The 24,662-nt window shown below is 43.9% G+C and overlaps 1 long non-coding RNA gene across 1 annotated transcript; it reads right to left on the bottom strand.

Moving 5' to 3' along the window:
- Positions 1-2,030: 2,030 nt before the first annotated feature.
- LOC112844848 (uncharacterized) lies at positions 2,031-4,111 on the bottom strand. Its single transcript, XR_003217596.1, has 3 exons — positions 4,071-4,111; positions 2,833-2,944; positions 2,031-2,111 (listed from the first exon to the last, which is right to left on the bottom strand). It is a non-coding gene; the product is annotated as an uncharacterized LOC112844848 (long non-coding RNA).
- Between the last annotated feature and the right edge of the window lie 20,551 nt (positions 4,112-24,662).

Here is a 24,662-nt window from a genome sequence, read left to right as displayed (position 1 = left end):
ACACATTCAAAAACTCATGTCTCAGAAATAGGCACAGCTGTTCATGTTTGTCATTATAGTTTTATTTGTAAGAAAATTATGAACTTCATATTGTGTATCAAATAAAAGAACATTTCACAACTCTGAGTCAACAGAAACAGGTAACAGAAATGTCTCTAATGTAGACGTGTACAGTGTAGTGTTGCATTAAAAGATCATAAAGGAAACACTAACATTTATGTGAAACTAATTGTAATAAAAAATGAGCAGGTGCTTTATAGATTTAAAAGAAAGAATCTGAAAACAACACTTTTTTGGTCTAAGTGGTCAAAGTAGAAAACAGAACTGATGTTCAAGAACAAACCGTAGCTGCACTAATATTACACATCTCCATTGTTGTGGTGAACAGACATGTTGCTTTTAAAACCACATGCAGTGTGTGACCATGACTGTCCACTGAGACCATGAACGCCACTTCGCTGAAGCATTCTTCTTCTTCTTCTTCTTCTTGCCATTAAAATGGAAGCAGAAGGAGCACGAGCTTCTTTGATCTACTGAAAGGAAAAAGCAGAACATCTGAGCTGAAACCATTAAGACAGAAACAATCATTCAATGCAGTGTCTCACGTAGCTTAGCCTGTTACAACTGTTGATACAAGCTCAGTACAGCTAACACAGTGTCGGGGAACTCCAGTGTGGGAACTAGTGGCTTTAGGTTTGTAGTCATTTAACTTTCATCCATTCATTCATTTAATTCAGGAGGAAGAGATGTCAGGTTGGTGCAGGCTGGTTACATGCATTTGGTCCCATGCTGTCTTAAACTAAATGACTTGGTTCATTTTATGGCTGGGCTGTATGTGGGGTTATATCATGTTATTTGGGCAGGAGTACCCGTCCTCTGTTAGGCTTAGAAAGTTTCTCCATAAGTAGAGTTTCTAACTCTTATAGCACATCTGTGGCTGACAGCTATTTGGTGGCTCTTTTTACCCCACACTGGTTGTGAGTGTGTAAATAGCCCCACTAGTTCTTTTGGGTTGCAGTTAACTTGGGAGGAAGGGGGGGGTCTGCCAGGACTAGATGAATAACAATTATCTGGGATACATAAATTTCATAATGCATGCAGATATCTCTATAAACCTGGCCTGAGGGCTGCCATTTTTTACATTCAGTTATTTCTCTGTTGGATCTAAATAATGAATGTGTTACAGTTAAAGTGAAACACTGGTCAGTGTAAATGGCTCATTGGGACACAGAAACCTTTAAATTAAACCCTGTCACCTGATATCGAGTGTCAAAAAATATCAAAGCTGTAAAAGCTGTTTACAGTCAGAATTTTTAAAAACTATGATTGTAAATAAATTCAAACTAGTGAGCTTTTCTCTTTGTGCTGAATATCAACACTGTGACTTCTTAGCCTGTAAGCTTTACATCAGCACAGTTGTAGAAGTCGTCACTCCAAATGTCTTTTGATAACAAGAAAAAAATACCTTGTCAGTACACGGCCTGAAGTTCTTCTCCAAACATCTTCTGCCATCAGCTTTGTCTGCTGGTTTGAAGACAATAAACCACAAAAAAGATGATTTAGTCACTTTGTCTGCATCATGCAGCTCGAATGTGTCGTGCAATGATGTTGAATAGCCGCTGTTATCCCTCTGCTGTGTCAGTAGGATTGTACAGCATCTCATTGATATGTGAGGAATGCTTATGTAACAGGATAACAGACGTCTGGTCTTACATCATTAAAATATAAAGGGCAGGAGATATTAAGATATTTTTATATTTACATTACATTTTATAGCTGACAGATATTACTAAATATATAGAATTTACTAAATAGCTGGATGAACATGAAAAATATGTCCATAATCACAAATGACCATGAGAGCCAGTAGAATTAATTCAACTAGACACTCAAAAGACGTCCTTAAATGCTCTTTAAGTGGCAGAATAAACAAACAAACAGTTAATCGCTTACTTGAGGTGAAATCTGCTCAGCTACTTTGAAAACAGCTTCTAACAGGTTCCTCCTTTAACAGGATGACTGCTCAGGAGTAAGGCCATCATGTAGTCCAGCAACCTTTATGGTCCTGCTTTGATTCACCAGGAACTATTAGGGAAACCTTTCAGTGCCTCCTGTGAAAGACACAGGCATAAACACACAAACATTTATTAACATGTTCCACAGTCTTCCAGTTTGATTTTCTCATCCTGTGGACAACAACGTACAGAGGTGCAGGTTTATGTTAACTTTTGTAAGGTTTCTTTACTGAACATATCCAGCTGCAGCTCCACTGTGATCCTGAACTGGATAAGCACTTGAGGAAATGAGTCAATAAATGGACAAACATCAACTTACTATATTTATCCAAACAGACGGGACCAATAATGCTTCACTGAGTTAGAGACTTTAACAGTCTCTTCTATGTAAGAATGTCTCGTGCTGATATACCAGCAAACTTGACAACAAAGGTTTTTCAGACTGCATGTAGCTGTCCTCTATGTCAGCTCACACATTTACATTCATGTCACACTTATTTCTGCTTTCCCATTTTATAATTATTACTTACATTTTGATTACCTTGAGTTTGTAAATGATGAGATTACATAATTGGAATACAATGTATCCAATTCAGGGTTGCGGGAGGATGAAGCCTATCCCAGCTGATACAGGACAAAGACAGGCTGCCAGTTATCGCAGGGCTAACACAATACGTGTAACAGAACATCCACTTAAATGTTTGATATTTCTTATAATAATCATAATTATGACTATTATTTAAAGGTTTCTTTATAAATACATTTTGATTTTTTTATAACCCCTAAAATATAAACCTGAGCTGTTTCAGATTCTGACCTCTGACCTCAGTGACCTGGCTTTGTCCTCACTGCAGCTCCCTCTTGGAAGTACGTCTGCTTCTTGTCTTCCCCCAGTGATGACCGCCTGCCCTTAATATCACGTACTGTACCTGAGGAACAAAAAAGGACAAACACTTGCCTTCATTTAAGAAGAGGTAATCTATGGAAACACACTAGTTCACCCTTTGGGAGGAATCAGTTCCTGTGAAACATTTCTGTAAATGAACATCATGTTGAGAATGAATGAAATGAGTTCTTCAGGTGACTCAGCAGACCCACACTGACAAATGAAACTTCTGTGAAAGAAGAATCTGGATTTTTTTGATTTCCAATCTAGTTAAACTATTAAGGATTAAGCAACAGTGCTCATCTTTGCTCTTCTGAAATCTGTGTTAAACAACAACAAACATAAATTAGTAACAAAAATACAGCTGAGTAGAAGCTTCACACACCACCAGCAGCCATAATGCTAAATTTTAATCTTCAAATGTTTCTGAGCCGTCTTCAACCTGCTTTTAACACATTAAAGTCCCACAGTCAATGCAGCCTGAATGAAATCCTGATTCCAGATGCTCAGCACACACAGAGACACAGAGGGACTGTTTAAAGTTTAGTGTTAACCTGAGTCACTGATCATTTACAGTATTACAGAGTCTGGCAGTCTTCGCATGATGTCCACGTCACTGTAAGCTTCTAGCTGACTCTCAGGTGTGACAGGTGTGCCAGCAGGAAAGAGTAATAATAATCTGCATCCTGAGGTTTGTCATGCAGGATTAAAAGAGCCAGGCTTTGTTCACACAGCTAGGATTGTATTTTACACTGACCCTGGGTCAGTATAAGTATCATACAGTTTAAACGAAGCACTGAAACTTGCACATATTTATTACAGATGCATTGAAGCTAATCGGGATATTTACTGTCAATCTGTGGCTGCGATTAATCACTTTACTGGAAACTTTATTAACTAGTAACTTCATCAGTCATGACAGAAGCTAATATTTCTGTGCTAACATCGTTTAAACAGTAACAGCTTTACTACAATATAAGCTAACGTTTACACCGTAACTTTAAGCTAGCACCATAAAGACGGTAAAACACGTAATAATATCTACAAATGCATCTTAAAGCTGTTATATTAGCACTCGCTGTATTACTAACATAACCACATTAACATTATTGACACTCGCTGACTTTTAATAGTCATTCTATAAATGCTGTCCGTTTAAATGGTCTTACCTGTAACACTGCTGTATCCACCGGATTCCAGCCAGAGTGTGTAACAACCCTTTTGGGTTATAGCACCACTAGGGGGGTTGCCCTACTATTGTAGTAGTTGTGGGAGTCTCCTAGTGGGTGTGTGTTGTTAGCGGCAGCCATTCTATGCTGCTCATGTTCTTTTCTCTCAAAAGAAACCATACTATTGTGACCAGCTGGCGCCGGCGATACCAACCTCCGCGCCTGTATGCACGGACGAGTACAGCCGTGGAGACCTGGCTTATGAGGTGTAATGTTGCCACACCAAATAAAGGTCTGTTATTGGATTTAACCGACTGGCTTCGGGTTATTCGGCTAACCCCCGCACCACACGCTCGCTGGACCTGCTAGCCGCTCCTTCCTCGCCAGACTGCTGTTACAAAGTGGCGCCCGAACATTGTTCTCTGGATCTTCATCGTCATCCGGACCGACAGACGGTGGGCTCGGATATTTTTCCCGTGTTTTTCAACGATCGACACTTCGGCTGAGGTGGCGTGTTTTTTTCTCTTCATCTGGCTGTATTGGCCGGGCCGATAGGACCCAGTGAAGGAGCCGACTCTCCGCGATTTCACCGGTATTTACAGGCACGGAAGAGCGCCGTCCCATCGCATGACACGCTCGCCTGCCGAGGGAGAGTGCTCCGTGAGTAACTGTATGGTCCGTTGGACCGCTAACTTAGTGCTATTGGACCGTTGCGACATCGGCGGTGCTAAAGCTAAGGCTAACGCTACGGTGACTTTGACTCAGTGTTCATTCAGAGGGACGTATTGTTTTGTGTGAAGCATCAAAGCACGGACGCTCTCTGTCTGACGGATATTAACGCTTAGGTACTGTGTGTGAACGCTCTTTCACTTTGCCATAACTATTGTGGGAGAGAATTGTTTCGGCCATACTTTTGAAATGGCGTCCCACCCAGACACAGGGAGCGAGGGAGACGGCTACGACTCGGATGCTGAAGCTCCCAGCCTGACAAAGTACATCATCCCTCGCTCTACCCCTCATGACCTCAACCTTAAGGTGGAAAGCTTGGAAGAAGAGGTGGAGAAACTGCGAGTCTGCTTGCACGTTTCGCTGGAGCTACAAAAGAACCTTCTGAAGCACTTGGATGGTGGTGCGAGAGGGGAACCGGGGGAGCAAGCATCTCCTCAGAGAACCCCCAACCCAGTGGCTTTCTCCACACCGTTCACGCAGAAAGGGATTAACACGGAGCCCCCTGTGCTTCTCCAGCGTCAGTCGGCAGAACTCTGCAATACATCGAGGATGATTGCTGCAGCACTGCACCAGGCCAAGCTGGAGCCCCCAGTGTTCGCTGGTGACGGTGGAGTGTCACCGGAGGAGTGGCTCCAATCAGTGGACAGCTACAGATCGTCACTGCGCCTAACCGACTCGCAGGTTCTGAGGGAGCTCCCTCACTTCCTCAAGGGAGAGCCCAGTAAATGGTTTAGGGCCCTCAGCTCTCACATTACTACATGGGCACATTTTTACCAACTTTTTGAATCAGTGTTTGTGTCAGCTGATAACCAAGAGCACGTTTGGCGGGGCATCCTCGATCGCGTCCAATCACCGGAGGAGCCCCTCCCGACGTTTGTAGCTCACATGCTCGGTGAGTTTAATAAGCTAAGGTGCCCGCCGCCGGAGCATGAACAGATCGAGCTCATATGTAAACATTCATTGGAGAAGTATCGGGTTGCGTTGTATGGTACGCCGGTCCCGTCGGTTATGGACCTACTGCTTCGCGCGCACGAGCTCCACACAGCCTTAGGGCCAGTTGGCCGCTCAACCCCTACTTCATCCCCTAGTGTTGCAAGCGCGAGAGAACCACATTGTTTTAAGTGCTCCCGCCCGGGGTTTACCACACGCACGTGCCCAAGTTGCACCTGGGTCGCCCCAAAAGACCGAGGTGCTACCAGACCCAGGGCAACCTCCCACCGACCTCTCCCAGGCCCACCGCCGGGCCTGGAACCGGCCGATACAGAGGGGCTTGATTCGCTGCCGGTAGCTCGTGCGGCCAGTCACCAGTCGGGAAACCCCCGGGGGGGAGGACATTTCAGTGAGGCAGCCCTCCCCCCATTCGCAAAGTATGCCTCGCCCGCATGATGCCCAGCACATTGTGCAAGGCGTCGTGGGGCACATGGAAGATGTAGAGTCTGGAGCACACTGGAATACTCCACTGAAAGCCAAAATTAACTTCAACTCAGTGGCAGTGAATGCTACGCTAGATACAGGGGCATCTAGCGTGAACTCATTTTGGAGAACAACTTGTCTCCAAGCGGGACCCAACAGTGGATGGGTCCACCGGTGAGCCTAGTAGACGGTGCTCGCTGTCTTCCGGAGGGTGTTACATGGCTGCCCATAGGGTTCTTGAACAAAAGGTTTTATCACCGGTTTGCTGTCATCCGCAACTTGTCGTCCCCCTTTGTCTTGGGGATGGACTTTATGAGCAGGGCCTCTTTGACAATCCACATCCCCTCGAGAACCGTAGTTATGGACGACATCCCATGCCCAGGCGCGAATGTGGAGGAGGATTGCTCAGTTGATCTGTTGAGCGATGATAATGTCATTATGACGCTTGACATGGTAGAGCCCTCGCTGGAGACCAAAGCTCTGGAGGCAAACCTAACAGATAGTCAGAGAGAACTATTAGTTGTCCTCCTTGAACAATTTAGCAGTATGTTTGATGGTCATTTGGGTCGCACATCTTTAACTGAACATGTGATCGACACGGGAGATGCGAGGCCTATTAACCTGCCCCCATACCGCACCTCCCCTGCAAAGAAACAACTCATTGAGGAGCAGGTCCAAAAGATGCTGGAAGATGGCATAATTGAACCGTCCATGAGCCCCTGGGCCGCACCTGTCGTGATCGTTAACAGGTTGGGCGCTGACCCACGGTTCTGTGTGGACTTTAGGGGCTGAACCAGGTGACTCGGAAGGACTCATACCCCTTACCGCGGGTCGATGAGTCTCTCGACTTCCTAGCGAGAGGTCGATTCATTTCAACATTGGACCTGGCGAGGGGTTACTGGCAGGTGCCGGTCTCAGGGGACTCACGCCCTAAAACAGCCTTTGTTTCCCATTGTGGGCTGTTTCAGTTTCGCGTGCTCCCTTTCGGACTCTGCAACGCACCAGCCACCTTTCAGAGGCTGATGCACAACGTCCTCAGCGGCCTTGTTTACAAGACATGTGCTGTATATCTGGACGACATCGTGGTTGTGTCCCCTACCTTCAAACAGCATTTGGTGGACCTGCGGGAGGTCCTTGAGAGACTTAGGTCTGCGGGTCTCTCGTTGAAGCTTAAGAAATGCCAGTTCTGCCTAAAGGAGCTCACCTTCCTGGGCTACCGGGTTACCCCGGATGGCATTAAACCGGACGACGACAAAATCAAGGCTGTGATGCAGTTCAGAACTCCGTCCTCAATGAAACAGGTGCGGCAGTTCCTCGGTCTGACGGGTTACTACCGCAGATTCGTAAAGGAATATGCTCGCCATGCAGAACCTCTGCACGCCCTGACAAGGCAGGATGTTGCCTTTCAGTGGGATGACAGGTGTCAGGAGTCCATGGACTTCCTGAAACGGAGCATTGCGACAGCACCTGTCCTGTCACTCCCCGACTTTTCCCGGCCTTTCTCCATCCATACGGATGCATGTGACCTGGGCTTGGGGGCGGCCTTAATGCAGAAGGATGCAGAGGGTAGGGAAGTAGCGGTCGCTTACGCGAGTCGAGCTCTTCACAAGGCAGAGAAGCCATACTCTACGCCAGAAAAAGAGTGTCTGGCTGTGATTTGGGCTTTGGAACACTTTCGTCCCTATGTGGAAGGGCTTCACGTGACGGTCTTGACTGACCACAACAGCCTTAAGTGGATGATGTCACGCCCAAACCCCACTGGCCGGTTGGCGCGGTGGTCCCTGCGCTTGCAGGACTTTGACTTTACCATCGTACATAAGGCTGGGGTGCACAACAGGGTGCCAGACGCTCTGTCTCGCAACCCACTACCTGCGCCAGAGGGTCCTCCTATTGAAATCTTGCCGGAGCATGCTGTCATCTGGGGCATGGATCTTCGTGCCCAGCCTCCCCTTTTGTTAGAGGACCGAACACAACTAAGGCAGCTGCAGTTGGATGACCCAGGTGCAGGTCCGAAGCTCCGAGACCTGGAGTGTTTCCCCGATCTGGGTTCGGACGTCAGTCCTCCACCATCCTTGGTGGTCAATGATGGCCTGCTCTATTACCGAGGCCCGAAACATAAGCGCAATCTTCGGCCACAGGGGGAGCTGAAGCTGTATGCTCCTATGGCTCTCCGGGGCACCTTGTGCGGTTATTATCATGACCACCCTACAGCAGGTCACCTGGGGATTGCTAAGACACTAGCGAGAATGCAGTCCAGGTTTTATTGGCCCAAGATGGCATCTGACGTTAAACGCTACGTCTTGTCGTGCCCAGTTTGTCAACTCACGAAACCCAGTCAAAGAAAGCCGGCGGGCTTCATGGTCCCCATTTCGCCCCAGCGACCCTGGGAATACGCAGGGGTCGATTTTGTCGGACCACTACCTCGCACCGCTTCGGGGAACTCGTACATACTGGTCTTCGTGGACTACTTCTCCAAGTGGATCGAAGTGTGTGCCGTTCGGGATGCGACGGCTCGAGTGGCAGCCAGTAAGTTCATTAACGAAGTGTTTGCTAGGCATGGGGCCCCTAGGTACCTTATTTCGGACAGGGGCTCACCTTTTGTCAGTGAGCTGTTTGAGTCTGTTCTCTCCACTTTTGGGTCCACCCACCGCCTCACGACGGCGTATCATCCGCAAACTAATGCGACCGAAAGAGTGAACAGAACTCTCAAAACGGCCATCCGCGCATACGTGGGCGATAAGCACGCGTCGTGGGATAAGTTCATGTCCCAAATCTGTTTCGCGCTGCGCTCGGCCCCCCATGAGAGTACAGGACTCAGCCCTGCTATGATGTTGTATGGTAGGGAGCTGGAGACACCCCTTGACTTGCTTACTAAGCCGTCTGGAGAGAACGAGGAGTCATCCATGCCCTACCCGGAGACCCTTAAAGCGTCGCTTCAGGAGGCCCACGATCGTGCCAGGGAGACACTGGCTCGCAGCCACGCTAGGCAGAAACGCTACTACGACCTGAGACGCCGGCCGATGACCTATGCAGTCGGAGACTTGGTGAAAGTCAAAGCTCATCATCGATCGGACGCTCAATCTTGTTTCACGGCCAAGCTGGCACCCTTGTTTACAGGCCCCCTCCAGGTTACTCAGACGCTTGGGGAGGTCAACTACAGATTAGCCAAGATTGACACTGGTGAAGACGCAGGAGTCTTCCACGTCGTGAACATTCAGCCGTTTTACTCCTGGGACTCCGCATCTCCTTCAGGGCACCGGATTTCAGCCCAGGAGAGCCTGAATGAGACTGAAATGTGGGAACAGCCCTCATTCCCGAGTTCAGGAGATATCAGAGCAGGCGGGCACCCCGCTGTGGGCGCCTCTGAGTCGCCACCGGCCGAGGGGGAACACTATCGTTTGAGACCCCGCCGGTGCCCCAGAATCACTGATGGTTGGACTGCTACCAGGTGGACTAACCGTTATCATACGGACAGACTCAATGTTGACTGAGGGTTGGTCTCATACATGTACGTGCTGTAATTATTCTGTTCCTAAGGGGTGATTACTTGTTCTGTTCCACTGAGCCCTCGTCATCGGGGCCCGTGAGAGCCTTTGTTTGGTTTTCTGTTGTACTGATTTGAGTGACCGGTTATGTTGTATGTTTGACGGTTTCCCTTGTCTATGACCATCTCTGGAAGATGGATTGGCAGTAATACTGCATATTCTGTATTGTTTGCTTCAAGCACTAATTTTGTTTGTTGATTGTATTGACTGTACCGATGCTGTATAACAATTCCTCCACAGCCTGCTTACTACCTTAAGTAGCTATGTATAGTGAAAGGGGGTAGCGGGAGGAGGGTTGCCTGGGTCCGGCTGAGGACAGCCTTCTAATTGCCGGGGGGGTGATGTAACAACCCTTTTGGGTTATAGCACCACTAGGGGGGTTGCCCTACTATTGTAGTAGTTGTGGGAGTCTCCTAGTGGGTGTGTGTTGTTAGCGGCAGCCATTCTATGCTGCTCATGTTCTTTTCTCTCAAAAGAAACCATACTATTGTGACCAGCTGGCGCCGGCGATACCAACCTCCGCGCCTGTATGCACGGACGAGTACAGCCGTGGAGACCTGGCTTATGAGGTGTAATGTTGCCACACCAAATAAAGGTCTGTTATTGGATTTAACCGACTGGCTTCGGGTTATTCGGCTAACCCCCGCACCACACGCTCGCTGGACCTGCTAGCCGCTCCTTCCTCGCCAGACTGCTGTTACAAGTGGATTCTGGAGTCTTCCACGCTCCTGTTAGTGATCCTCCATCTGGATGGATGAGAACAACCTTCTGAACAATCTAGCAGGTGGATGGCCCATATCTATGGGACTGATTTCTGCTAATAACGCCCATTGTATGGACTGATAACAGCCGAAGCGGGTGAATAAAGTCACCCAGTCGCTAGCTGTGTCATTACCCAGCATACATCACTCCCTCCATAAATGCAATAAACGATACAAAAGTAATGGCCTATAATTAATTTATCTGCTGTATCTGATGTTTCTCAGGTAGTTGCTTACATTATATAATTTATTGTGTTCAGTATACGTCACTACAATGTGATTTCGGAAATGTATAAATATACGGACAACAGGCTCTTCCGCGGCAATCTCTTGTCGTCAATAAGCAACGTTTAGGGAGCTCTATAGTATTCAATGAGAGGACCCTGCACGTCAATTCTCGACGCCAGGGGGGTACCCTGCGCGTCGATAAGTGAAGCAGAGGGAGCCTGGCCATGCGTCACACATTTGACGAGTTGGGAGTGAGAACGTGTTGTCTTGTCACTGTGACAGGGAGACACTCTCAGACACAGCGCTCATGTCAGCTTGTTCTCATGCAGGAGGATCAGGAGCTCCATGTTTGTCTTTCTGTTTGAATCATGATGTGTTTGTGCCATCAGAGTCTGTCATGAGTACTCAGGGTTTCACAGCAGCTCTTCTGAATGCTGACGAGGACTCCAACCTCATGTTTCACCTCTCTGAGCTTCTGATGTCTGTGAACACTCGTGTTTCTTCTCTGGGCTCATCTGGACAAAAACACCTTTCTGTGTTTGGCTCCAGCCTCATTCTGACTGACAGGAAGTGTGTTATCCATGAGCTGCACTTCTTTGTTTCCTGCTGTGTTTCCTGTCTGTGGACAAACACGAGTGTTTCAGCTGAGGACTTGGTTCCTTCCACCTGTCCATACAGGACATCACGCTGTCTTTTCTCTTTAAATGCAGCTCCAGGTCCTTCCACGTGCTGCTCTGTATTTGTGCAGTTTGTAGTCTGTCCTGGGAAACATAGCACACATGGTGTTCTTCTGGTGTTTCCTCCTTTCACTGAGTGTGAAACACTGACGCTGTGCTGTTGTTCACAGAGGGGAGCTGATTCTAGCTGCAGCTGGACTCTGTCATCTAACTGAATGTGTTGGTGCTGATCACGGGGCTCTGAGGGGGGAGCAGCAGGAGGACTCTGGATACTGACGTCAGTGTATCTGTGGAAGCTCACACAGCGTGTCTCTGTCATTCAATATTGTGCTATATATTGTATCTATGCAAAGATGAACAGACTGTGTGTTCACTGGTCTCTGTGCTGCTGACTGCTTTGCTGCAGCTCTGATGTCATCATTACTCCCTCCTCCACCCTCAGCAGTCCCAGCATGCTGCTGTGGTGCACACAGGACCCCACCCTCACTCTACACTTGAGCCATAGACCACACCCTCCACCTCAATATACACCACAGTTTTCTCTGCTATGGAAATGAGATCAGGAGGAAATCATTATTATTATTATTTAATAAATGCTCACATTAATGTGGGCTTATTTGTTTCATATTAGAAACATTAGTTGAGTGTTTTTAGTATAAAATGGTGAAAGTCCCTCTTTTTGCTCCTCCCCTCACCTGTGGATGGACGGTGCTGTTACCGTGGTGACAGCTTGGATGTGTTTCAGTCCTGCCTGGTTATCACTGCAGGAATCTTTACTTTCACATTTATTACAGGTAATAACTCTGATTTTTCTGTGTATTATGAACTAAATGTATCCTGATACACACAGAGATGGATGAGCAGAGGTCACATGATGAAAGAAAAAACATGGAGTCTTTGATTTATTTAGATATTTATTGATGAATGCAAACAAACCCTGACACTGAACCATCATCTAGCTTTCACAGAACAAACCTGATCACATGACCTGCTGACCCAAACAGTGAAAAGCTCCATGGTAACAACTACAAACAGCCTCACATATGTTAACAGATGCTGTTAGACGTAGGGATGGGTACCGGTAATGGCACCGGTTTTGACATAAACGGTAGAAACTAGACTGAAAAGCAGCGCACATTTCATTGCTTTTTTTTTCCTGAGATGTCATACACTTTGGATTCTAGCCAATCATTTTACCTTTGCAAGCGTAGTAGGCGGGCCCAGGTACGTAAGTTCTTTTAGAGCAGAGCTACAGATTAAAAATGCCCAAGGCGAAGCGGTCAAAAGTCTGGCTGTACTTCACAGCAAAAGATGCAAACTCAGCAGCCTGCAACAAGTGCTTTAAGATGATACTGTGATACTGTGCAAAGGAGGTAAAACCTCCAATCTGATGAAACACCTGGCGACGTATAGCATTTTGTTAAAAGCCGAGAAATGCACCGTATCTGATAGCTTGCTGCAAGACCTCACACCAAGCACATCTCCTGTTATCGAACCTGGAGTTAGCAACATCCCCCAAGAACCCGAAGAGGAGATTCCTGGCCCCTAGCCCTGCCAGTGTAGCAGAAATGATGAGGATGATGATGGCAGCAGCAGCCGTTCTTCTCTGCGTGAGTAGCTTAATGTTGTTCGTGTGTAATTTACGTTGAGTAGGCTAACCACGTTATTAAATTAATGTATGTAAGGTGAACTAGCAAACACCATCGTAGTTACATGCGGTTGTCTTCTTGTTTGATGGCAGATACTCCCTTCACCCTGGTTAAAAGGCTAAAATGACCAAAGAAAAAGTGGAAAACAGCTGAACATGAGAGGTTTTTGGACAAAGTTTGTGTTTTTTCCATTGTTTAAGCACTGCTTCCAGCCAAGAGTGATACCATATATGCCCTATAGCTGCAGAAAAGGCTAACATTGTTATCTTTTTACAAAAAAACAGCTGAACATGAGAGGTTTTAGGACAAAGTTTTTGTTCTCCTGTCATGGTCTGGGCGAGCCTGAGTAACTTTCCACAGCATCAGCTCTCCTCCTCTGGGTGGAGCCCTTCCTGCCCCTCCCCGTTCCTCGGCTGCAGGCAATTATTCTGGCAGTATTTAGGAGCAGCGCACACAATGAGTCTTCACCAGATCGTCTGCTAACCTCAGTTAGTTCACAGCCTCATGTTCCTGTGTATTTATCAGTGTGCATTACTTACCTCTCTCTTCCTGTCTCCTAGTCAGTACCTGGACTTGTCATTCCAAACCCTGCCATAGCCTCGCTTCTGGATTCCGGTCAGCTGCTGCTTAATCCTTTTCAGACAAACTGCCATTCTCACCTGCCTGCCTCCCTGCACACCTGTATTGGACTCAGCACTCGCCTGGACCTCGCCTCGCCTCCACCTCCAGCTAATCCCCACCTGCGAACACGTAAGCCATCCCAGCTTGTCAAATGGGGAAACACTCACAACTCCTTGGACTGCTCTGATTTTCCTCTCCTACGTTTCAGTGCCCTGATCTGCCACAGTTTCCACCAGCCCCACTCCAGTCTCAGCAGTTTAGTGACCTGACTGTTCCATGCTCGCCCTAGCCCCGCACCTCACAGACACCATGCTTTTGCACAAAGTTTAATCTTGTTTTTTTGTCTTGAATATTTATGTTAGGAACACTTGTAAATAAAAGTTTTTGTTTTCGCAAATCACTTCGAGCTTCCGGTCTTTGGTTCTGCGCCTGAGTCCATTCCACGCCACGGGCCTCTGAGCCTTGACACTCCATCCTTTAAGCACCGGTTCGAGCACCGTTTAAGCACCGGCACAGTTTCAAAAGTACCGGTTTAAAAAGGTTTTATTTTATTTTGTTAGGTTGTAATCCCAAAGTTAATGAAACTGTCGAGAGATACAGATTTTTTTGCACGCAATCAGGCTCCTGGAGAAAATATTGACAAATATGTTACAGACCTGAGAATGCTGGCGAGCACTTGCAACTTGGGACAATTAAAAGACTCATTGATCAGAGACAGGATCGTCTGTGGCACGAACAGCTCCAGTTGGAGGAATAGGTTGCTCAGAGAAGAGAACCTCACATTAGACAGATGTCTACATGTTCATTTATTTTTCTCATCAGATTACTTACTGTTACTCTTGTCTCAGATCCGATCAGCGTTCCACAGAGCTCCCTGCCACGTTTCCCGATCAGGTAGTAAAACAGCTTTACTCTCGCCTTTTCCTCAGCATCCGGCAGAGCTCGTTCCGAGAAGAGTTATACAGGTTTACTGAATCCATACTCCATGCAGTTTGCTGTAACCCTTCCATCATAGCTGCCGCTGCGCTCTCTTCGTCAGTGTCTCACCTGCTGTCCTGAGCTGTTAGCACCTTCGAGACTAACTAGCCTAGCTGGTCGCGTTGATGAATGTCCAATCTGGCACACTTTGAAATTCAACAGGTGGTGCCTACCTTTTGTTGTATGCCGGCTTGTCACTCACTTTGACCACTGACCAATGCCTGAGCGCCTGACGCCTCGGACCTTTCTCCGTCCTGTCTCACTTCCCCCCTCGGACGAGCCCCCAAAATGTTAAGGTTCAAAAATATAGGGGAGTAAATACGGGCGGAGGGCAAGTAACCACACTGGTCCAAAGGGTAAAGACGATGATTTTAATGAAAAGACACGTGTGGGAGAATGAGCGGACTCTGTAAGCAGAGAGCCCCACAATCTCATCCTCCAAACATCAAAATACAGTTTTATATGCATCAGAGTATATTTAGTGACGCCTCCTCATTGCGTCATCACATACATCAGCTTCAAAACCACAAATGTTCTATTTGACAACTTGAGACACAATTAAAAGAACACTGGCTTCCATCTTCTCCCCGGTGGTTTCCCGCAAGCCCGCTCAGCTCTCGCCTCGTACACCTGCTTCTTCATCAAACAGTCACGTACACACAGAAACTGCACCCTAGCCAAACAATTTAAACTTTCACCTACAAGTGAACCTCTAAGTGTGTGTGTGTGTGTGTGGTTACGTGTATGTCTATGTGCTAACCACAATCGCACCCCATTTCACCTGCCGACTATCTCCTGACCTCCCCCAGACAGAGAGACAGAAGCCGCTCTCGTGTATGTAATAACCGAACCAAAACTATGTATGTGTACTCTACTGAATAAATGTTTTAATCAAGAACCTCTACTGAAAGCTTAATCAAAAGATATAAAAGTATAAAAGATAATAGCATCATCGAAACTGCTCCTCAGACTAACTTTCACTCAGACTCTAGTTTCGGTTTCACTTCCTGCAAAGCATGTAACTTCAAAAACATGTAACTTCCTGTCTTATTTTGGCACAGAGTTACTCTACGTGGGGCCTTTTCTTTCACCCTGCCGTCTGCATATAAACATTTAAGATTATAAATTCAACCCGAACAGTTTAAAGTGGTTATCACTGCACCTGTAATAAAGCTTAATTGGGTGCCAATGTGTTTAAACATCTAAATGCAATATCACTATTAATAAATGCATCAATGCAAATGCTTGTTATATGATTATGATGCAACAGCAGCAACAAAACAATGAAACTAGAAACAGTACAATGAAATAATAAAAATGGCAGAAAAATAACACCTCAATTCCTCACAATTCCCTCTCTTGTGGTGACCCTCTGCAAGGGTCACCACATTTCATCTGTGTCATTCCTCTGACCCTCTCTCGTGGTCCATCAGGCCTCCTGTAAAGGAAACAAAACACCTTTTCCTCCTACGACTCGCCAACTTACTCTGTTCCTTAATTGCTCTCTTTATTCAAAACATGAACCTAATTATGTGTTGAACTCCTAACTTTTGTTCATATACAGTCTTAAACTTCACTCATCTCAATCTACAACATTTTAACAGTCTTAAAGCGTTGGTTTCACACGTTTCCTGTTGTTCACTCTATTCAACGTCCTGTACTGCCTCAGCTGCACGTAGCTCTGACCTAAAGTCACCTTTAACAAGAAAATCATCATAAACACTTATTCTGTTAAAAGATCAAAGGAAAACAACCATTTTAATCAACTAAGTGTAAGCATATAATCAATCACTCCTGAACAAATTTCATCATAGCTAAAAGCTGCCTAGAAACAACTTTTTCGTGTTGACACTAACTTCATTTTAAACTCACATTTCCTGTGTTATAACCTGTTTTGGTATAGCACTTTATTTCATTTTGCTGCTCTTAATGTAAGGGTACATTCTAATTATATTTTATCAGACTTAACCAAGTCTATAAGCTTTCCCCCTTTTGGACCTGGTTTAAAGCAAAAATCCTGGTCACTTCAACAAGCGTTCGTTATTCTGTAGCTGCACTTTATATAATGAGACTCATGTGGGGCTGCATGTGTTATCTCAATATTTTACACGTCACACAATTTAGTTACAAGCGAAACTCCTATTCGGTTAGAAGCTAAATGGATTTGAGGCCTTTGGCCTGGAATCAATACTGTCATGTGTGTTTATGAACCCCATATGTCTGTATGTGTAGGCCTACATTATAACCACTTATCCTAAAATAAAAAGAAACCAAACATTTTCTACTCCTAAAATCTTCACTATTTTTCCCCAAAGCATATCCTTTATTCCCACAGTTTCCCACAGTTTCCCTTTACGTTTTGTATACAGCATCTTATGAACACCAGCATTTTATCTTCTAAACAGAATTCAGTTCATTTTAATCTTTTCTTTTAAGAAAAAATAACATTTTCTGCCTCAGCGCTACCATATCTAAATTATCAATTAACCCAGAATAAATGTCATTAAATGATCCTAAAACTTATTTCAATCCCCCCCTTTTTTTATTTGGACTTCACCTTCACCTGTGTGTCCAAATAAACCTCAAAATGCGTCACCTGGGCTTAAGAAATTAAAGGGAAAAAGGTTAGTCTTGTCATCTCTCCAAAAACTTCAGCAATCCTCCTCTCAGGTATTTCGCTCCGGCCCTGAAAACCTGTGTTTAAAGAATAAAATCAATTTAATCATTATGTCAAATCTTCTCGAAGTCCTGCTCCCTTCAAAGTCTGGATCCGTGGAATTTCCTGGAAACAAAACCTATACTAATATGAACTTCACATATAAAAACACTTTTTTTTTTCTTCCCCCTGATTTCCCTCACTGACCACATCAGGGGAATCTATGTCTTTATTCAGCCATTAATCCAGCTCACCTGATTCATCACTGAGCCCAATCGTCACTGGCATCTGATAGTGTGGCACTGCATATTCCTCTCTTAGTGTCACTGTTTTCAATCTGTTAGTTACAGTTCTTCAACATGAACTAGACTATGTCTATAACAAGTCAGTACAGCTGTAAACGTGGCCAATTATCAATCAATTAACCTTCAACACTAAAATGATAGCTTTTGATTTATGCATGTTTAAGTCAACCACTTACCCAGAGGATCCTCAATCCCAGAACATTTCTTCTCCTCCTTTAATAATGTCTATCATCCTTCCATGCCCTGGTGACTGGGCTATCCAGAGCTGTATCATTTTGAAATATACATAACCATACCTTGGTCACTCCAACCTCTCTCCACCCTTAACATGTCCAACGCCATCCTAGTCTGTACTGTGAAAGGTGACTTTAACGCCGACTGTTTCGACAATCCTGTTTTACTGCATTCTCTGGTCAGATTAGCCAATGTCTGCACACTAGTATAAACATACTCCACATGGTCCACATTTTACTGCGTGTTATTTTACCATATTATAGGTTCTGACGCTCCATCCTTCTGTGGTTCACTAAATTATGTTTATCTAAATCTCCACTCTGTCTCTTCATTTTGGAAAATTTTATGCTTGTTGTCAAGATTTGAAGAATCTTGGGTTGTTAAGTTCTCCCAATTCTTTCAGTCTTTGGGCTAAAGCAAGGACAACACTTTTGAGCATAAACCATCGTAAAAACCTAAACATGCACATTCTCTCTCTCACACGGCACCTAAGTAGCGGCCCTGGCTCCCGTTTTATCTCCTCCTGATGACATGAGCCAAAAAACCTCTCCGGTATATTCTGCTCTCTTCTAGTCAGCGAAATAAGGTCATGACTCTCTGACAGTATTTCCTATAACTCCGCAGTATAATGCATCATAAACAATATCATTCATTCACAATAAATCAGCAGTCCAATGTAATACAAATCAGTTTAACAAATATAATAGTTATAATAGTTATACTTCCTCTAATCCACGAGAATAATACAAACTAAAACTACATCATAGTTTCACAATATAATAATCTTACAATTCCCCCTATGTGATCTCTTTTTAAAGAGATCACTTCCACCTCATAATCCAGTTTTACTAGGTCCATTGCTTCTTCTTAAATCTAAGGCGGTCGGTCCCCCCTTTAACGAGTGGACCACATGTATAATAACTTCTATGTTTGCACAGTTCAGATGCGAGACAAACTATATTTACAACAACAACAGAGTTTTGGAGAAGTTTTGTTTGGTGTCAAATTATAAAAATTTAAATGAAAGCTATGGTGTTATCACCCCCATCGGGGCTTACCTTTCCCACTACTGATGATATTTCTCCCTCGCATATTCGCAGTTACCCTCCTTTTATTGGCGAAAAGCTGTTGGTGTGGTCAATTGGGCGCTACGGGAAACAAAAGCTCAGGACAGAACGGTCATCAGTCATGTACTTCATACAGAATTTGCATATATCATGTTTTCATATTGATCCTCTGAGTCTAGTGGTACCATTTAATTTGAATTTCTAAAATACACGAAACACAATAGGTTTTCTTTCTTCACTTTGCTCTTGTCCTCTTCCAGTACCACATCCTATCATATGCCCCTGTCGGCTATATTCTACTTTTTAAATTCCTGACCGTGTCAAGAAAGAACCTAATTCACATGGACCAGTGTGTGTTATTACATATCTCCATTTGAATGTTAAGTCTTCCATTTCCCTGTTATTCATAGATATTGTTAAAGTCTTTTGCTTTTCACTATAAACGTTAATTGACTTTTTACAGTGACCTGCTATGGTTAATAATAACATGTTCAATCATTCATAAAATCAAACCTTTCCTCCACTGTAGCATTTAACATTCCCAACAACATAATGTGATACATTAATCGAAACACAGCTAGTACAACACAATTTTCTTAATGCAAATATCAGTAACTCAAAATTAGCCACCAAAGGATTAAGTCTGCAGCTCCACACTCTCATGTGAAGCTACATTCTCACCCCCCAGTCTCTGTTATTTTCCTACAAAAACAAGGCAAGACAAAACATCCACTCTTCTCTTACCGCCTGGGTGAATTGTCTGTCGACATTGATTAATCCTCACGTCAGTATCGTCTTCCTCAGTATCAAGTCAGTTAAAACCTTTAATTGTCAGTCCATCACAGTCCAGTTACATGCATACATTCACACACATTCACACAAGATATTTTGCTGATACTGCAGCCTTCCGCGCGAATCATCAGATGCTCCACATCAGCAAAATGAGCTCATTCATTTTGTTTTATTTTGTTTTCTCTTTTTAGGAAAATGGTTCTGTATGCTTTTGTCTGGATTGAATCACTACAATCCTTTTAGACAGAGACTCACGACCAATCAGGTCCCCACGGTAGACTCCTCTTCAGCCAATTATAATCTGGAGAACCCACCTTATGTTCGTTCTCGGAAATTTTGTCAGCGCTGTTAGTTCACTCTCTTCCAGGCCTGCTTAGAACAAAAATGAGAAAAAAGAGAGCTGATTATTAGCTCATCAAAGTACAAAACAAAATCACCTGACAGGTTTGTTCTGAGTGCACTGTTACAAAACCAATGGGCCCCTCTCCGACATGTCCATGTTTATTAAAACTCCCTCTATTAAAATAAAAACAACAACCTCAAAAGTCTGAAACAATCTTACATTTCACCCGTTCAACACACCGAAAACCTCGTCAAAAGCTGCATCATTTTCCACACAACAGTGTCCCCTAGACACTTCACCATACTTAGATTCAGGCTAAGATATAAACACGTTATAACAATGTGTCAACACTAAATTATAAATTTCTCATCCAAATCTACACCGCTGAACAGTCTACTTTGCTGCCTTCCTTAAGGCCTCAATCACACACACAGGAAGCTCCTCTGTCACCGCTCACTCCAGCTAATTTGCATACTGAATCACATCTCAACAAGTTAACTTGACAAGAGAAATACATGTTTAAACCTTATCACATTATTGAATTATTTTCATTTTCTTTCTATACTAATCACTTGCTTTGACAAGAGCACTCCTAAGGCACTCTTATAAAAACTACTTTAATCACTTGTCTTTTGTTTTTTCCATAACTCACTCCCCTGTCATATAACTTCTTTGAGTTATTCCTCAACTTCAAGCTTTCAGTCTTTTTTATTAAACATTCACACCATTCCATCACTCATACAAGTAGCAAGCTAATCTTCATTGCGTATGCTTGTGTTCTTAGCCAGGTTTAATCAATCTCTATGCATTACTCTTCATGAGGTTGTCTTGTCTTTGTAAGGTTAATGCATTCTCTGTTTGTGTGTGCTATTTTGCATATGTGGCTTCGCAGTCTCTCAGACCTCTGCACAATTTTCCAGTTAAACAGTCAGTTTTCTCCTCCCCGAATTACTAACCCAACCTTTTGATTTCCCACCTTAAATAACAGCCCTCCTGGTCTTCAGCCAGGTGTTAGGGCTTGCTTTTCAGGTTCCTGGACACATCATGCTGTGAACAATTCAACCAGAAACTTGCCTTAACATATCCATTGATGTTAACCTATAATTGTCTTCCGACCGCTGGAGTGGAAAATTGATCCAGGTCTGCTTGCCCCTGAAAACAACAAAACTAAGACACATTCATTATTATCACGAGTGCTTAAACGACTCACTTCTCTCTCTTTCCTGTCACAAATACCAATGATGTCATGTGTATGTCATGAATATGAATATAAGCGTTTTCTTCCTTGCATTTCATGTTAATTGAGTGTAAGTTGCTTCCTTCGTTGCATGTCATGTGATCATGTTAATGAAGTGTAAGCTGCATCTTCATTGCATCAATTCATTGTGTTCTTCATTACATTTTTATGTATTCATGTTTAATTTATGCATCTTTTCACTGATTTCTGGATTCAAACTATCTCACCTCTGAGCCTTTCCAAAAATAATTTCACATGTAACAATTTGTGCATGTGTGTTTTCTATTCATTAATATAGTTGTCAGTTATTTTCTTTCATTATTTTTAACTTTTCTATTGTTTACCTCTTTGTTGTGATGTGGTGGACATCCCTAAACAATCATGAGTTCCGGCTTCAATTTCAACCCAATTATATCCTGTATTCTCGCAGTCAAACTCGTCCTGGCTTCACCTCTCACTGGTCCTTTACCTTCACAGTGTCCTGTGTGGCCTTCAAAGCTCCAACAAACACAGTCTGTTTCTTCTCTGTTTTGATCTTTCAGTATTCTCCTTTTACATTAGGTTCCAGCCTGGCAAAATATCCCGTTCAGTGCCTTCAGTCTTATTTTCATTTGCTCTGTTTTCTTCTCCATTCATCTTTTCAGTCTTCTCTTCCAAGATTACTCCAAGCATGGCAAATATGAAACTCAGTGCCCAGTGCTTTTCCACAGTTCTTCATCCCACTGTTCAACTGCCCAGCCTGTAATTCACAGCACATGTTACAGCTTTGCTTTTCTTACATGCTTCTGCTGGTCGTCAGTCGTCATCAGTGTTAATGGATCAGTGGCACTGTCGTTTGCCTGCTGTATTCAAGTCCACGATGTTCTGCCGGTCTTCATCAGGAGATTGACTTGTCCTTTGAGTTTCTTCTCAGTTTAGGGACAAAGTGAGAGATCAAGCCACACAATTTCAGCCAAAGACTGGCTTATTTTCCCAATGTTAATCTATCTTTCTTACCGGTTTACTCAAAGTTCCATGTTGAGAGAAGTCCACCTGTATTGACACACTAAAGCATACAATTAATATCCTTTTCATTTCTTTTCTTAAAAGCTTCATTTGCTTCATGTACCTAAAGTATAACTCGTCTCTCTCTGTGTTCTTTCTTTACACACTCAGTCCCTTTTATGGGCATGCATTTCCTGTCCCAGACACACACACACGGTTTCCTGTCACCGACACACCACAGGCACACATTTCCTGTTTCTGCAGACTCAGGAAATGCCTGTCTTTCTTTGTATTTATAGACTAAAAACCCTCTTTAATTCTACTAAATCTTCATCTAAAAACAATACACCCTTATTTCATGCACACTTTTAAATATTCTAACCTCTTTCAGACATGAATCGTCTCACACACATTGCCTTTTCTCTCAAACTTCCACCTTTTCACTCACTCAGACAAATCATGCAGAGTCACTCAAATCAAATACCGACAGCATTCACACAGTTAAAATCACTTAAAATACACTTTCATACGAGTATTTTGGACATGCCTTTCATAATCAGAAAGAGCAAGTCAAAAAAAGAAAAAAACAACAACTGAAACCTCTCATCATCCTCACAGCTTCTCACCACACACACATAACTGAAAAAATAAAACACACCACCATTTATTACTCAAGAGAGGTTACTACAGAAAAATATATAGTGGTCTTAGGTACTGTACAATACACTCAATCTATATATATATATATCAAAACTCAGTCAATGACTATACATCCACAGTAATGAATTCAAACTCTATTTATACAATTCTAATGAACAAAACCAGCATCTCAGTCACAGGCATTTAAGAACATCTATAAACAATAGTTATCAAGCTAGATAACACGAAACCGAAAGCAACAATCATCTCATGCGCTCCGCAGCAGCTGCCTCATTTACATGAACACACCATCTACAGGGAGTGCAGAATTATTAGGCAAATGAGTATTTTGTCCACATCATCCTCTTCATGCATGTTGTCTTACTCCAAGCTGTATAGGCTCGAAAGCCTACTACCAATTAAGCATATTAGGTGATGTGCATCTCTGTAATGAGAAGGGGTGTGGTCTAATGACATCAACACCCTATATCAGGTGTGCATAATTATTAGGCAACTTCCTTTCCTTTGGCAAAATGGGTCAAAAGAAGGACTTGACAGGCTCAGAAAAGTCAAAAATAGTGAGATATCTTGCAGAAGGATGCAGCAGTCTTAAAATTGCAAAGCTTCTGAAGCGTGATCATCGAACAATCAAGCGTTTCATTCAAAATAGTCAACAGGGTCGCAAGAAGCGTGTGGAAAAACCAAGGCGCAAAATAACTGCCCATGAACTGAGAAAAGTCAACGTGCAGCTGCCAAGATGCCACTTGCCACCAGTTTGGCCATATTTCAGAGCTGCAACATCACTGGAGTGCCCAAAAGCACAAGGTGTGCAATACTCAGAGACATGGCCAAGGTAAGAAAGGCTGACAGACGACCACCACTGAACAAGACACACAAGCTGAAACGTCAAGACTGGGCCAAGAAATATCTCAAGACTGATTTTTCTAAGGTTTTATGGACTGATGAAATGAGAGTGAGTCTTGATGGGCCAGATGGATGGGCCCGTGGCTGGATTGGTAGAGGGCAGAGAGCTCCAGTCCCACTCAGACGCCAGCAAGGTGGAGGTGGAGTACTGGTTTGGGCTGGTATCATCAAAGATGAGCTTGTGGGGCCTTTTTGGGTTGAGGATGGAGTCAAGCTCAACTCCCAGTCCTACTGCCAGTTTCTGGAAGACACCTTCTTCAAGCAGTGGTACAGGAAGAAGTCTGCATCCTTCAAGAAAAACATGATTTTCATGCAGGACAATGCTCCATCACACGCGTCCAAGTACTCCACAGAGTGGCTGGCAAGAAAGGGTATAAAAGAAGAAAAACTAATGACATGGCCTCCTTGTTCACCTGATTTGAACCCCATTGAGAACCTGTGGTCCATCATCAAATGTGAGATTTACAAGGAGGGAAAACAGTACACCTCTCTGAACAGTGTCTGGGAGGCTGTGGTTGCTGCTGCACGCAATGTTGATGGTGAACAGATCAAAACACTGACAGAATCCATGGATGGCAGGCTTTTGAGTGTCCTTGCAAAGAAAGGTGGCTATATTGGTCGCTGATTTGTTTTTGTTTTGTTTTTGAATGTCAGAAATGTATATTTGTGAATGTGGAGATGTTATATTGGTTTCACTGGTAAAAATAAATTATTGAAATTGGTATATATTGGTTTTTTGTTAAGTTGCCTAATAATTATGCACAGTAATAGTCACCTACACACACACATATCCCCCTAAAATAGCTAAAA

Source organism: Oreochromis niloticus, unplaced genomic scaffold, assembly GCF_001858045.2.
Source record: "Oreochromis niloticus isolate F11D_XX unplaced genomic scaffold, O_niloticus_UMD_NMBU tig00001669_pilon, whole genome shotgun sequence".
NCBI lineage: Eukaryota > Metazoa > Chordata > Actinopteri > Cichliformes > Cichlidae > Oreochromis > Oreochromis niloticus.
The sequence above is the reverse complement of the archived record's forward strand: the minus strand, read 5'-3'. Positions and strand labels throughout refer to the sequence as shown.